The sequence below is a fragment of the Cibotium barometz genome, chromosome 36 (genome assembly GCF_041138505.1).
Source record: "Cibotium barometz isolate CiBa-2024 chromosome 36, ASM4113850v1, whole genome shotgun sequence".
Lineage (NCBI taxonomy): Eukaryota > Viridiplantae > Streptophyta > Polypodiopsida > Cyatheales > Cibotiaceae > Cibotium > Cibotium barometz.
The window spans coordinates 17,714,486-17,728,719 of NC_141081.1; the positions used below are offsets into that span (position 1 = coordinate 17,714,486).

Below are 14,234 nucleotides of genomic sequence, written 5' to 3' on the forward strand. Positions count from 1 at the left end.
TTAATTGACTTAAATGCATATTTTTGTCTTGTTTTGAAAATGACTCAAAATGATTTCAAGTTAGTTTTTTGTAAGTGTAATTAATGTTCAATCTATAAAGTAGGAGGTCACATTTTGTAAATGGTTATATATTTTTAATCTTTGAAGGGCATGACACCACAATACATGAATCTTGGGCTATGTGTTTGCACTTTATGATGTATTCCTCTCACTATGGTGTTTGTCAATGTTGGTGTGGCCAATTATAAATCTCTCTCTCTCTCTCTCTCTCTCTCTCTCTCTCTCTCACTCACACACACACACATACAATTTGTCTTTTAATAAATACATTTAATTATCCATATCAGATTAACCCCCCAAATTATCAAGAAAGCATTTATCACCCATAAAAATGGGACAACTTGCAACAACAATTAGATACATGCGAAGAATAACAACCAGGAAAAATCACCCACTTGAAGGCCCCTAGGGCACTTTTTTTTGGAGGGTTGGTAGGGAAATTACATGCCACCAGGGTAGACTTGAGCCCACTACCTCCACTTTAAGACGCAGGGGCGCTATCATTGGGCTATATCCTTGGAGACAAAGGTAGGACACACTTTGCAAATGGGTTTTGCAAGTTGCCAAATTGCCTGTAAGGACACAAGGGCGTTATCGCTAGACTATATCCTTAAAGACAAAGGCGGGACACACTTTGCAAAGGCAAGTTGCAAGTTGCGAGTTACGAGTTGTTAGAAGAATTCTCGTGTGTTAGCTTTAGAGGTAATTCCTATGGCTCTCACGTGGAGGGAGTGAGATCAAATCCACTCCTAGTACATTGTCATTTAAATGCTTATTCTAGCATTTTTTTTAAAATAAAAACGTGTTAGAAGAACTAAGGAAGTATGATAAAAGAGGTCCCCTTGCACCAACAAGGATTCACAATCTGGTGGTGGTTTTTTAAACTAGTGTCGGAGGGTTTTTTATATAGCAAGCCTTCCTTCCTTCATTATTCACAGTCGCCACCAGAGAGAGGTTCTTTGAGGTGAGGCGCTCATCATCCGGTGGCTATGGTGGTGGGCAGAGATGATGTGCGGGGCGTGTTGGGGGAAAGGTTCAAAGGGGTGAGAAGAAGGCCATGGGGGAAGTGGGTCTGCGAGATAAGGATGCCCCGCAGCAGGGAGCGCATTTGGCTGGGCTCCTACGCCACCGCAGAAGAGGCTGCACGGGCCTACGACGCAGCGTCCGTGTGCCTTCGGGGGTCCTCTGCTTCGCTCAATTTCCCCAACTCAGCCCCCTTCCCGCCCCTTCCCGCCGCAAACCACCTTCTATCCAGGCAAGCCATCCAATCATTCGCTGCCACAGCAGCGCAGTGCAAAGCCCCGTTCGCCACAGCCCCTCATGCAGAAGATCGCCACCACCCACAGCTCCCCGTTGAATCCCAACACCCACAGCTTCTACAAGAGCACCGCCGCCACACTCCGCCGCCCACAAGCCCCACGTCTAAGATCCAGAACGCCATCGAGTATTAATCTTTAATGCACTCAAAACACTCGGAGATCACCAAACCTAAACCATATTACTAGCAAGTTATTTAATCTGCTTCCCTTGGCATGTCAAGCTTAAGGTGCTTCCTCCCCCCTTGTCCTCAAACACCAAATGTCACCTAGGCCCATATTCACCCTCTTAGCTTCTCCTTCCAGATGCAAGTTCTTTAGAGAAGATGAGAGAGAGAGAGACTAGTATGGCATCATACATACACAAACACCACTAAGCCATTAGCTTGTTCACCTTAGCTTACCTCAAATTAGCTACCACACCACCTTGTATACTACTATCCTTTGGATTGCTCATCCTCAATTACTTTGTTTTATCTCTCAACCTTAATACATCCTTGCCCAAAGTATTACTTTTTATAGGCCTTGATTCACTCAATTCTTGCTAATATTTTAGCCAACTAATCAGGGTAATGACATCATATTTTCTACTTTTTTTAAATTCTTGTATCTCCCTCCATTTATATCTTTTAAGTGGTCTTCTAGCAAAACTACTACCACTATATCTTAAAGTGATAGCAGTTTTCTTGCTAATATTCTAATATTTTAGCATGTTCCTTGTGTTCAATTGTGCACTGCTTGTACCTAGCATGCATATACATCTATGTACCTTGGTTCATTTTATTTGAAACTTCATGCAAGTTAAATTAGTTGTTTAAGTTCTAGTTAAGGTCTCCGAAAAAATCCCTATAGGAAAATACTCTTAACACAAGATTCTTGTTGAAAAAAAAATCAAGTACCAAGAAGGATTTTGAACTCCCATCTTTCCATAATAATCATTCATGTATTTTTTGAAAAACATGTTTATGTCAACTTTTGTGTACGAATGGCCGATCAATCTGAGGTCACTCCCTTGGGCCTAGTAGAGGGAGTATCAGTGGCACATTTGTTTTGTAAGTAATACAATACAAAAAAAAAATTCTATATGTATGTAAACCTTTGGCCATTAAGTGAAAGCATACTTTTTAAAATGCTTCTCCTAAAAATAAGGGGTATTTCACTAATTTTAAGGTGGTGTTTTTTAAAATTGTACGTTTGTTAGGTGCGTGCGTTTTTGAAGGAACTCTTATCATGTTAGGTGCATGCTAACCAAGAATAATCAAGTAATTTCGTGTCCTTTTAAGGTTCTTCACTTCCTATTTTTTAGTCAAAAAGTAACTTTTATCGATGTATTGTGAAACTGGTGTTAGAGCTTTCTTCTCATAATTAATTTTTTAAACAAAGAAATTCTTAAATGTTTTCAAGACATAGGCTATAAAAATCAAAATTCAAGCTACTAAGTTTGTCAAATCCATATGGGATTCTTGGTCCTACCACCTTAAATTCACAAATGTTTCTACCCTTGTTTAGGGGGGGAAACATAGAGATGATGGGAAGTATCTGACCACCATGTTCCCATGTAATTATCCACCACATGTTCAATCTATTTGAATTGTGTTATACACTAGGTCCTAGCTTGCTTTTGCAAAACCTAGGAGGTTATAATTGTTTAACATAAAAGCTTTTCGAGTGATGGACATAAAAAAAGTAACAATTTTTCTCTTCTTTCAAAAGATTATATTGAATGGGTTAGGAAAAGGACTGAATTTCTAGCCATGGTTCATCTAAAATACAATAAAGTGTAACTACTCTCTTGATTACCTTTTACCTTGTGTTGAAATATTGACATTTATTACTTGTCCGTACAGTAAAATATATTTCTTAAACAATAATCTTTACTCTAAGAGGTATATGTAAGTCATGGTGGGTTCTCTAAAAAATTAGAACCAAGATCCCAACACATTATAAAGTAATTTGATTGGTAATTGGGTATATGGGCCTAGGGTTAAAGTGGGTATCAAAGTTGTGAAGGTGACCACTAATCAAATCATTAAGCATTCCTTTTCCAAAGTTGTGAAGGTGACCACTAATCAAATCATTAAGCATTCTTTTTGCAAAGTTGAAGGTTTCTTTCCACCATGACTATAATTTTTAACACCCAAGATAGGCCACTATGAGAAGATTCTAGCTCTTAACGAGATTTTACAAGATTTTGTATGGTCTCATTGGAGTTTGGGTAGAGAATAACATTGAAAAGATTTATAGTAATAAAACTTAATGTGTTATCTATACTCTTACTAAACATAAGCTGTTCCCCTTCCATGTGGCCAAAGGAGAGGAGTCCTAGGGAGAAAGCGGATGCCCCTTTCTCAAATTTGAATTTTCTCATCTTATCTCATTTCAATTTTTGAAAAGAGAGTCATCCCTTCTTACCTAATGATTTTCTTGAGAGAAAAAATAGGAGACTCCCTCTTAAAAGGTGAGTTTCATGAGATGAAAACTTCAACGTGTATGTAGGATGATACACCATACCTCACCACGCATCCCCACCACCCATTAAAATTTAATCTAAACTAAATTTTAATTAGCTAAAATTATATTATATGTGTTATGTGTGTGTCCAAATATAATACATATATATGTATAGGTATATGTGTCTAAACATAATAAAAATAATATTACATATAATATATATTTCAATGTGTATGTATGTAGTGTGTGTGTGTGTGTGTGTGTGTGTAAATATAATAAACATCTACAATCAAACATTAACAATGTTCATAACTCCAACCAAACTCGATCAGTTAGTAACAAAACAAGATATATTACATTGTATTAGATATTGTTGGAAATGCTGAGATAGTATCTCAAATGATGATACAATGGTTTTATAATAAAAGACCCTAAAACAACATTTGTTTTGAGAAGTCGAGTCCTGTTACTTGCATCCATATAAATAGACAAACAAATATGTTAGCCCAAATGCATATTGCAGGTGTAAGAGGACCCTACCACATGTTATAGTTGTCACCCAAAAAGAATGTCCATTTATTTTTCAGAGTTTGAAAAAAAGAATCAATGTAATTGTGACTTCATATATGCCACATAATTGGGAAAAGTTAACAATCAAACTTTGGTTTTTTATGGGAATCCCCTTCATTTGCCTAGGCAAGGTCCTAGACATTGATCAGGTACATATATTAAAAAGCATCCGAAATTTTAGAAAATAGGGTAGACAAAGATATAAGCATTACACTCCCTTTAATGGCTACATTGTGTTAGCAGTCTTACCAGGACATCCCCACTAAATATATGGGTAGAGTACCCTCTTGCAAAGAGAACTAACATTATATATGTCATTAAGACAAAATCATAAAGACCATATCTCCTCAAATTTTCAAACCCAAGGAATACAAATAAAATCAGATCTGTGTAGTGGCAGCAGAAAGTCAACTCAAATACATGCCCTAAGATCCAGCCCATCCCATAGCAATAGATCAGGCCAAGGGAGCTTTTACATATATATATATATTAGAAACCCAAACTCTACTCTAAACCAAAGTACTGTAAGCTATACAAAGCTTAGTAGAATACCTAGCTATGGTCAAAACCAAAGACCTTCAAAAATCAGCTTGTAGAAAAACATGTCAAGTCAGCCATGCAAACCAGCCAAGGACCAGTCCATTAGGCATTGAAGGAGATCATAATATATAGAGTATAATGGTTAGAGACTTGCATAGCCAGTCATCAGTAACCAAGACAAGCCAAGATTTCAGAAATCCAAGCTTTGGATCAATCAGAGTCTTGTAAGCTCTACAAAGCGTAGTATAACATCTAGCTAGTCCTGCAAAAGAATATGCCAAGGTGGAATACCTGCATAGAAAAATGCCAAGCAAGCCATTCTTCACACCAAGAGACCAGCATGTTTCATAGACACCAGTCTAGCAAATAAAGCAATGACACCTTGTAGCTCATGTAGCACATAGCCAAAAGAGGCCAGATGCATCATCCAAACAATCTATGTTTAGAAAAGAATGGCACACAGAGCATTGCATGGAAACCAATCATTGCATCCTTGAAAATCCAGATTATCTATTAGAAGTTCATCTAACCAGTAGGAAAAAGGCCCATTTGAAAACAATGTGTCATTTAAACAAAAATTAGAAGAAAGTTTCACCTGTTTTGATGGTGCCCCTGAGGAAGCAAGTAGAAGAGCCATGACACAAGCAATATCAAAAAAAGGACTAAGTGAGTAGATGAACTCACCTCAAAGCCAATGTATTTATATAGGAGGTCTCCATGTGTGAAGAGAGTTGATAGAGTTGAATGCACCACATCAGCCACCATCCACTGTAAATGAGCCATGAACCAAAAAATGTCCATATGTGGTGCTTCAGAATCAATTAGAGAAGATCCAAGCTATGATTTAGGTCATGGCCCCAAACTTAGCAATTGTGTAGCCCCTTCATTGAAGAAGTATTTCAAAAATAGTCCCAAAAAATCAGAGTCGTATCCAGAAACAAGAGTAATTTAAGGCAATCATACTACAATTGGCTGCTAGTTCACACGGGCCAGGATAAAAACCCCATGTATTTTTTAACCTAATTTTTTAAATATAATTTTTATAACACCATATGTGAGCATGTGTATGTTACCCATCTACCAATACATTGGCATAGTAAGTGTGTGTGTGTGTGTGTGTGTGTGTGTGTGTGAGAGAGAGAGAGAGAGAGAGAGAGAGAGAGAGAGAGAGAGAAAGAGAGAGACACAGATAGAGACAAAGAATTTCTATATGTGAGAGTGTATGTGGGGGGAGAAGAGTGTGTGTTTGCATAAATGCATATGTGGGTGTGGGTGCGGATGTGGGTGTGTGTGTGTGTGTGTGTGTGTGTGTGAGAGAGAGAGAGAGAGAGAGAGAGAGAGAGAGAGAGAGAGAGAGAGAAAGTGAAAGGGTGCATGTTCATGTGTGTGTGTGTGTGTGTGTGTGTGTGTGTGTGAGAGAGAGAGAGAGAGAGAGAGAGAGAGACATAACATGTAAGATGCATTTATTTGAGAATGAGCACACCTCACACGCATCCCCACCCATTAAAATTTAATCCAAATTAAAATTTAATTAATTAAGATTATACGTGTGTATTTTTATGTATAAATTTATTTATATTTATAAATACACATATCTATGTATGTATACGAATGGTATGAGTATAATAATAAAGGATTTCATTCAGCATATTTTTATACACACAGAGATTCTAATGCATCATAACAATTCAGTGCAAGACATAAGCCTAACATTAAGTTTATCTCTCTTTGCTTTGTGTTCTTTTGCTTTGAGTCCATGGTTATTAGATATAGTTTTAATATAAACATGTTTATTACTTGCAACTTTATATCCATGTACTCTACATGATGTAGAATGTTTAAGCATAAAGCTAAATTTTTATCCATATAGTGATAGGTGCAAGTGAATTGGCATCTCAGAATGTATATTTTTATGATTCATTGTATATGTTGTGGAGAGACATTGTACTGTCAGATGCTACCTTTAGGAAGATTGCACTTATGTTAATAGTTTTTATTAACAAGTACTTCATTGCACTTATGTTGGTTGTTGCTTGTTTTTTAATGACAAGTACTTCATTGTAAGATGAAATTTGTGCATTTGCTTTTCAAGTATAGGAGGTGGTGTTCTATGAGAGGAGTGTCACAACTTGGCTCAAGACATGCGAGATGGCATGCATTCAACACTCGTTGATGTGATTATTCTTTGGGAGGGTCATGAGCCCTTTTAGCATTAATGTAGATAGTCATTGACCCCTTAGATTTCTTAGGTAGGAAATCCACTTGGATGTCCACCAATGATCCCTCTTGTAACTTCTATTTCAAGTTGGGATGGTAGGAAGGTTGGGAGTTAGAGTGAACATTGCAAAACATGCTTGCAAGCATTGTATTGCTCCACATATCCTTGAGATTGTGGAGTCAATGTCATTATTATTATTCCAAGTGAATACAATAAAAAACATGAGTATAAATTTATTAAAAATAGTATCAAATTGAGTGTAAGCATAAATATGAGTATAAGTTAGATCAAACTTATTCATACTATTCATTCTCTAGCTCTCCATTTGAAGTCCATGTTAGGGAATTTGAAAAAATCCCAATTTCCATTTTCATATGTTTAGGACAAATTAGCGAATAATAGCTCAATAAAATGTATTAACTTCTTTTCTCCAAAGTGCATATTTGTGATATTGAGGCTTACAATACTCAAAGTATACTATATTTAAGGACAATATTATAGGAATGCTTTATTCAAATGCACATTATATACCATAAAGTTTGTGATCACATTCATCATGTTGTCTTAACCATCCATTAAAAATATAAAAAATGACTTTTTTTATTAATTAAAAGTCATTAGTTAACGATAAACCCTTGACGAGGATAACATGTCCTACTCCAAACTCAAAGTGCACAAATATCTTCACTTCCATGAACTCAACATTATATCCACCCACCACGAATATTACTCTCATCAGTGAGTGTGTCAACTTGACGACATCCTTATGTCTATTTATATAACTATCAATACATATTTGTTTGTAATTAATCAAAAGATAATAATGGAGATAGAAAAAATGACATTTACAAATCTAAGAAAAATACAATTGTAGATAGAACGATCATTAAAGATACGGCCTTAACAATGACACTTACGAATTACCATGACTATAAAGAGACAATGCTTATTTTATAGAATAGATTGAATGAAACGTAATGACAAATGATGGAAACTTAATATTGATAACACATTGCAATTAAAACTCATATGAAGCAACTCATCTCCTGCCTTAAGGTTACAAATAGATTCAACATAAACATATCCGTATTCAAGGTTATTAATTGACATGTGATATTGTTTATGCCAAAGTGGCAAAGATGGAGAGAACACATATATCGCATTCCCTTTCTCATTGAAATCCCTACAGCTATTTATGTAACCCGCCACATTTCTATCTCAAACATCATCCACTATATAGACTCGATCCTTTTCAATGTCAATTGTTGGGTCCTCAAGAATGGAGTATCTCCTTGATCTGGGGTGCATGGAACACAACAAATTCCAATCATCATGAAGAAATTTAGATCCATAGTAGTGCAACAAAGCTCGACCAAGAGGAACACTTGATTGGATTAATAGACCAAGCACCCATAATTGTCGAGTTCTTAAACATGAAGGCAACCTCATTAATGTAAAAGACTTCACCATTTTAAGCTAGCCAATTGGGTGGCTGTAAATGGTCATCATTGCTATCGTAAATGTAAAGTGGAGAAACATCAAATATCTTTACTATTGGAAAACAACAAAAATTCATGATCATTAGTGTTTGCACTAGGATAAACTATATAAAAGAACCCAATTAGTGTTTGCACTTGTGTTATGTTTGGGGTGTGATATGAGGCCCTTAGGTGCAGCTCTTGTGTTTGCACTTGTGGTATGCTTGGGGTGTGATATGAAGCCCTTAGGTGTAGCTCTTGTGAAGATGAACCTTTTCATATAACCTAGTTGTTTGGCGTACTGCATTGCAAACATTTCGTTTAGTTTTGGCATTGGTGGTTTTTTAAAATATTTTTAATTATGCACAGTACTTAGAGTTGATGGAGGAGAGTGTATTTTTCTTAAAAATGTAACTTTGGAATCACATGCCACATGTTTAATAACACCTTAGCATGAAGTGATTACGTCATTTTCAATTTTGAGGCTACATATCCCTTGGATTCATCCTTGTACATCTCCTCCCACTCTAGAATCACACATCAAAAGTATTCATACAAGGTATGAATACTTTTGACGTGTGATTCATCCTTGTACATCTCCTCCCACTCTAGAATCACACGTCAAAAGTATTCATACAAGGTATGTCCTGGTTGGACTAGCAACTACTGTCCATGTCTATCAAAACAAATCATTGTATGGATGTCACTAGCCATATCTAAACGACAAAAGTATTCATACAAGGTATGTCCTGGTTGGACTAGCAACTACTGTCCATGTCTATCAAAACAAATCATTGTATGGACGTCACTAGCCATATCTAAACGACACAAGTATCCATATAAGTCTACTGCCAATGTTGGATAGATTTGAATGTTAGATTTAGTCAGTTGTCCAAATCTCCCTAAATGACAGTAAACATCTTGTGCATGGGTATTATTGGCTAGATTCAATTACTTACATTCCAAATCTATGTTAAGGGTGGGTAATGCTAGCGGTCAAATCTTAAAGATGGATGTGAATTTCTAGATTTGGTCACTCATTCAAATATCTATGTTGACCATGGGTGTTAATGCTATGGATTTGGCCAATTGTCCAAATCCTATGTCACTCGTTCAAATATCTATGTTGACCATGGGTGTTAATGTTATGGATTTGACCAATTGTCCAAATCTTATGTATGACTATAAACTTTATGTGGTCTTATTGATGTACCCAAACAATCAACTATATACGAGGATTAAATTTGAATAAGTGTCCAAATCTTTGTTTGGGGTGTCAATCAAAAAATCATAAACACATGGTCTAATTGATCTAATGAACATGGCATATGTTTCACTTTATAACAATGAATAAATTGTGATTAGTCATTTTGTCATTATGAACAAATTATGATACAGTCAAGGTAGCTCAACAATAGTGTCTTTGAATTTGGAAAAATGTAATAGAAGTTCTTCTACTAAGTCAAGATCATAAGTACCATACATATAAATCTAACTAATGATATTCGTATAGCATTTACGTATATATCATAAGGAAAAAACTATCCTACCAATAAAATGAGAACTGAATATACTTTTTAAAGACTTGTTGTGTATGGCTCATCAGGAAGAAGTTGGTCAACAAAGTATAACATTGCCCCTTCATGCTCCTTTGTAAGTGTAGCTATATGCTCTGGTGTGGGGCCTTCTATCAGAAAGCTACTCATTTGTAAACATAGAATCCTCTCCCTGCTTTGTGATTCCAGCCCATGAACTAATTTCAAGATTCCCCTTGACAAAGCTTGAACACATTGATTCAATCTCGAGTAATTCTTGTAAACTTGGAACCATTGCCACTATCTTTAGTTTGTCTGAAGGAGCTATTCTACATGCACTTCCCAATGCAAATACATCAAATACATACTCATTCTCCCTATAAAAGATCATATAGTTGCAAAAATAACATCTTCCATCTTTAGTAATAGTTTGTATGCATTGGCTTACTCTTCATGTGTATCTAAGTCACCACTATCACTATCACTATCGTCAGTATTATCCAAAATATATGGTCAATGCTCCAAATATTGGTAGCGAGATGATTATCCATGAATTCCTTCTCTTTGCGTACTAATACATGCACCAAAAAAGTATTGATTGATCCATCCACATACTCTGTATTGATGGAATCCAATATTTCTTCTTGAATGATCTTAGTATTCTCCTCATTTATACCTTGTAAACACCTAAACATGCCAGTAGTAGGTTGTCTCTTCCACCCTTATTAATATCATAACTATGCTCAACACGATAGGGTAGTGATCCATCTTGGTATGCATCCATAATCCTCAAACATGTCATCTAGGCAGATTATCATGTGTGCATCCTTGGTTGCAACACTATCACCAAATGTAACTCATGCCAGCTTGATAAATTATTGCACAACATTATCAACTATTAGGCAATGTTACAAACTACTTTATCAATGATAACTAAGAATATATTGAGAATATCAAATATTGAAAGGTTGATAATCACTTACATCCCAATCTGCACATTGTTCACTTCCTTTGGTGAGGCTTTGCAAGTCTATTGAATGCACTCCATTGATCCCTTACTTGCTTTCAATTATCATGATATGGATATTGTTGCACTATATTTTGAGATTCTAGGTTTGCCATTCAAGACAATTCCACACTCTCCTTTGGAGGGAAATTTTACACTATCCTCGCCACCTTTTTTGTATAAAACTTCTTTCTTTGATTCATGGCTTCATCAGTCACACTCTCTATGAAAACTCTGGCTGCATAAATAGAGTATTGATGAGAAAGTATCCAATACTTGTATTTATGAAGATGGTCTCTCCTCACCATCTCCAAATGTCTACCAGTGACCTCATTAAAAGGCATTAGATCAGCGCATGATGTAGGTTGTCTAGAATTCAATCCAAAGTCGAGAGCTTATTTTTTTACATGCTTCTTGCTCAATTTTTCTATGGATATATATTGCAAGAGCTTGTATAGAATTTCTCATCGGGATGTGGAAAGTCTCTTGTAATCCAAATGGGTAGTACTGCTCTTTTTTGCAAGCTTCTTCTTTGTTTGATCATAGTCCCACCACAATAGCAATATCACCAAACTAAACAATGGTGGCAAAACCTTCGGTTGCGTTTGTCACCAAAGTGGATGGTGTTTGTGTTTTTGATTCATTGGTTTTGTTTTACCTCTAGCCTTATCCTTTGGAAAGATTGGCTTAGACCTTGTAAAATCCATCTATGTATTGTTTTATCATAGGCTCATCATCATCCTCCTCCTCTATACACCAACCCATTGTTAACATAGATTGAGCACCATCGGTCTTAATCTTTACACCATCATAAGAAAATGCATCCAACAAGTATAATTTATTAGAGCTCTAAAATCCACAAGAATGTATGGAACTCATTTTTTTCCTGCAATCCCCTCAGATAATGCGTGTACTACACCAAGCTTTTTCTACACCTCTTTCTTAAGCTTTAATGTAAATAATTGCACATTTTCATTGGCTTTCCATGTTCATTGAAGAAGTTAAGGTACCAAGGCCATGCCTTGTCATCAACGCCGTCAAAAATCTCAAACCTTGAGCTTCCCTTAGACCTTTTAGCAGGAGTGGATGATGTCTTCCTCTTTGACATTTTGAACCTATTCAAAGTTTGATGTCATCAACTTACTTAGTTTCATAAATTTTTTAAATCTTTATATTGTTTAATCATTTGACATTTACAGAGAAAAAACAATCTATTAAAATCAAATCAAGATTGAGTACTCTAGAGGGATGAAGTTAAAATATTGGACAGTTAAATACTTTAGAGGGATATGAGAGGGAGTGAGCTATGAATTTTACACACACACACACACACACACACACACACACACATATATATGGATAGTTTTTTAGATCTATAGTGAAACAATTGGTCAAATCTAGTAAGAGGAGCATTAGGCAAGTCCCCAATAAGGATTAGCATTAGGAAAGTCTCCAATAAGGGTGAGTTCTAATGAGAAGAGCATTAGGCAAGTCCCCAATAGTAAGAGTGAGCTAGATTTGGATTGTCCAAATGTATATTAAATGGTTGGCCACACATAGTGAAAGGAGCATTAGGCAAGTCCCTAATAGGAATGAGGTATGGATTGCAGGTAGATTTGAACAATTGTTCAAATCTACATTTAATGGTTGCCCAAATTTATTAAGCTATGAAATGTATAGATTTGGATAATTGTCTAAGTCTCCATTGAGTGGTTGGTCAAATATAGTGAGAGGAGAATTAGTCAAGTTGTGGTTAGGATAAGCATTAGAAAATTCTCTAATGGAGGTGAGGTCTAGTCAAAGGAACATTAGGTAAGTCCCCAATAGGAGTGAGCTATGAATTGTAAATAGATATGGACAATTGTCCAAATCTGTATTGAATGGTTGGTGGCCAAATCTATTGAGAAGAGCATTAGGCAAGTCTCTAATAGGAGTGAGATATGAATTTTTTATAGATTTAGAGATCTTTCTAAATCTATATTGAATGGTTGGTCAAATCTAGTGAGAGAAGTATTAGGTGAGTCCCTTGTGTAGGAGTGAGCATTAGGTGAGTCCCAAGTAGGTAGGAATGAGCTATGAATTGTCTATAGATTTGGACAATTGTCCAAATCTTTATTGGATGGTTGGTCAAATGAGGAGCATTAGACAAATCCCCAATAAGGGTTAGCCTTAGGCAAGTCTCCAAATAGGGGTGAGGTCTAGTGAGAGGAGAATTTTGGAAGTCCCCCAATAGGATTGAGCTATGAATTATAGTTTGATTTGGACAATTGTCTAAATCTATATTGAATGGTGGGCCAAATCTTGTGATATGAGCATTAGGCAAGTGTCTCCACAATAGGGGTGATGTGGAGTGAGAGTGAGAGGAGCATTATGGAATTCCCCAACAGGAGTGAGCTATAAATTATAGATATATTTAGACAATTGTCCAAATCTATATTAAATGGTTGGCCACATCTAGTGAGATGAGCATTAGGCAAGTCCCCAATTAGGGTAAGCTATGAATTGAAAATAGTGAGACAAGCATTAGGCAAATCCCCAATAAGGGTAAGCTATGAATTGAAAATAGTGAGACAAGCATTAGGCAAATCCCCCAATGAGGTCTAGTGAGATGAGCATTAGGCAAGCCCCCAATAGGGATGTGAGGTCTAGTGAGAGGAGCATTAGGCAAGTCCCCAAGGAGTTATGCTAGCTTATAAATGGGTTATGAAAGCACTAATAGGCTAGTTGTATGCTTGCTTTATGGGCTAGTTGTGAGTGAATAAAACAAGCATAGGGATGAAAATTTGAGAGGGAGATGAACTTAAGAAGACATACATTAGCTACTAAGGGAAATTGGAAGCTACAAGCAACAACATACCCTTCAAGAGCCAACATTAATTCAAAACATCCAAAATATTTCAGTGTACAGTCGCCGTCGCAAAATGAAATATGGTGGCTTTTAAGGTGCCAAAGGAGGACCATAAAGTACTGAAGATTCTTTTTTAACTTAATAGAGATACCAAATATTGTACGACGATAAAACAATGGTGACGTTTTGCATGTCGATGAATTTAGTGACTA

General features: G+C 36.2%; 1 pseudogene; it reads left to right on the plus strand.

Annotated features, from left to right (window-relative positions):
• The first annotated feature begins 1,049 nt into the window (after positions 1 to 1,049).
• On the plus strand, positions 1,050 to 1,511 carry LOC147617554 (ethylene-responsive transcription factor ERF013 pseudogene; annotated as a pseudogene).
• The last annotated feature ends 12,723 nt before the right edge of the window (positions 1,512 to 14,234 follow it).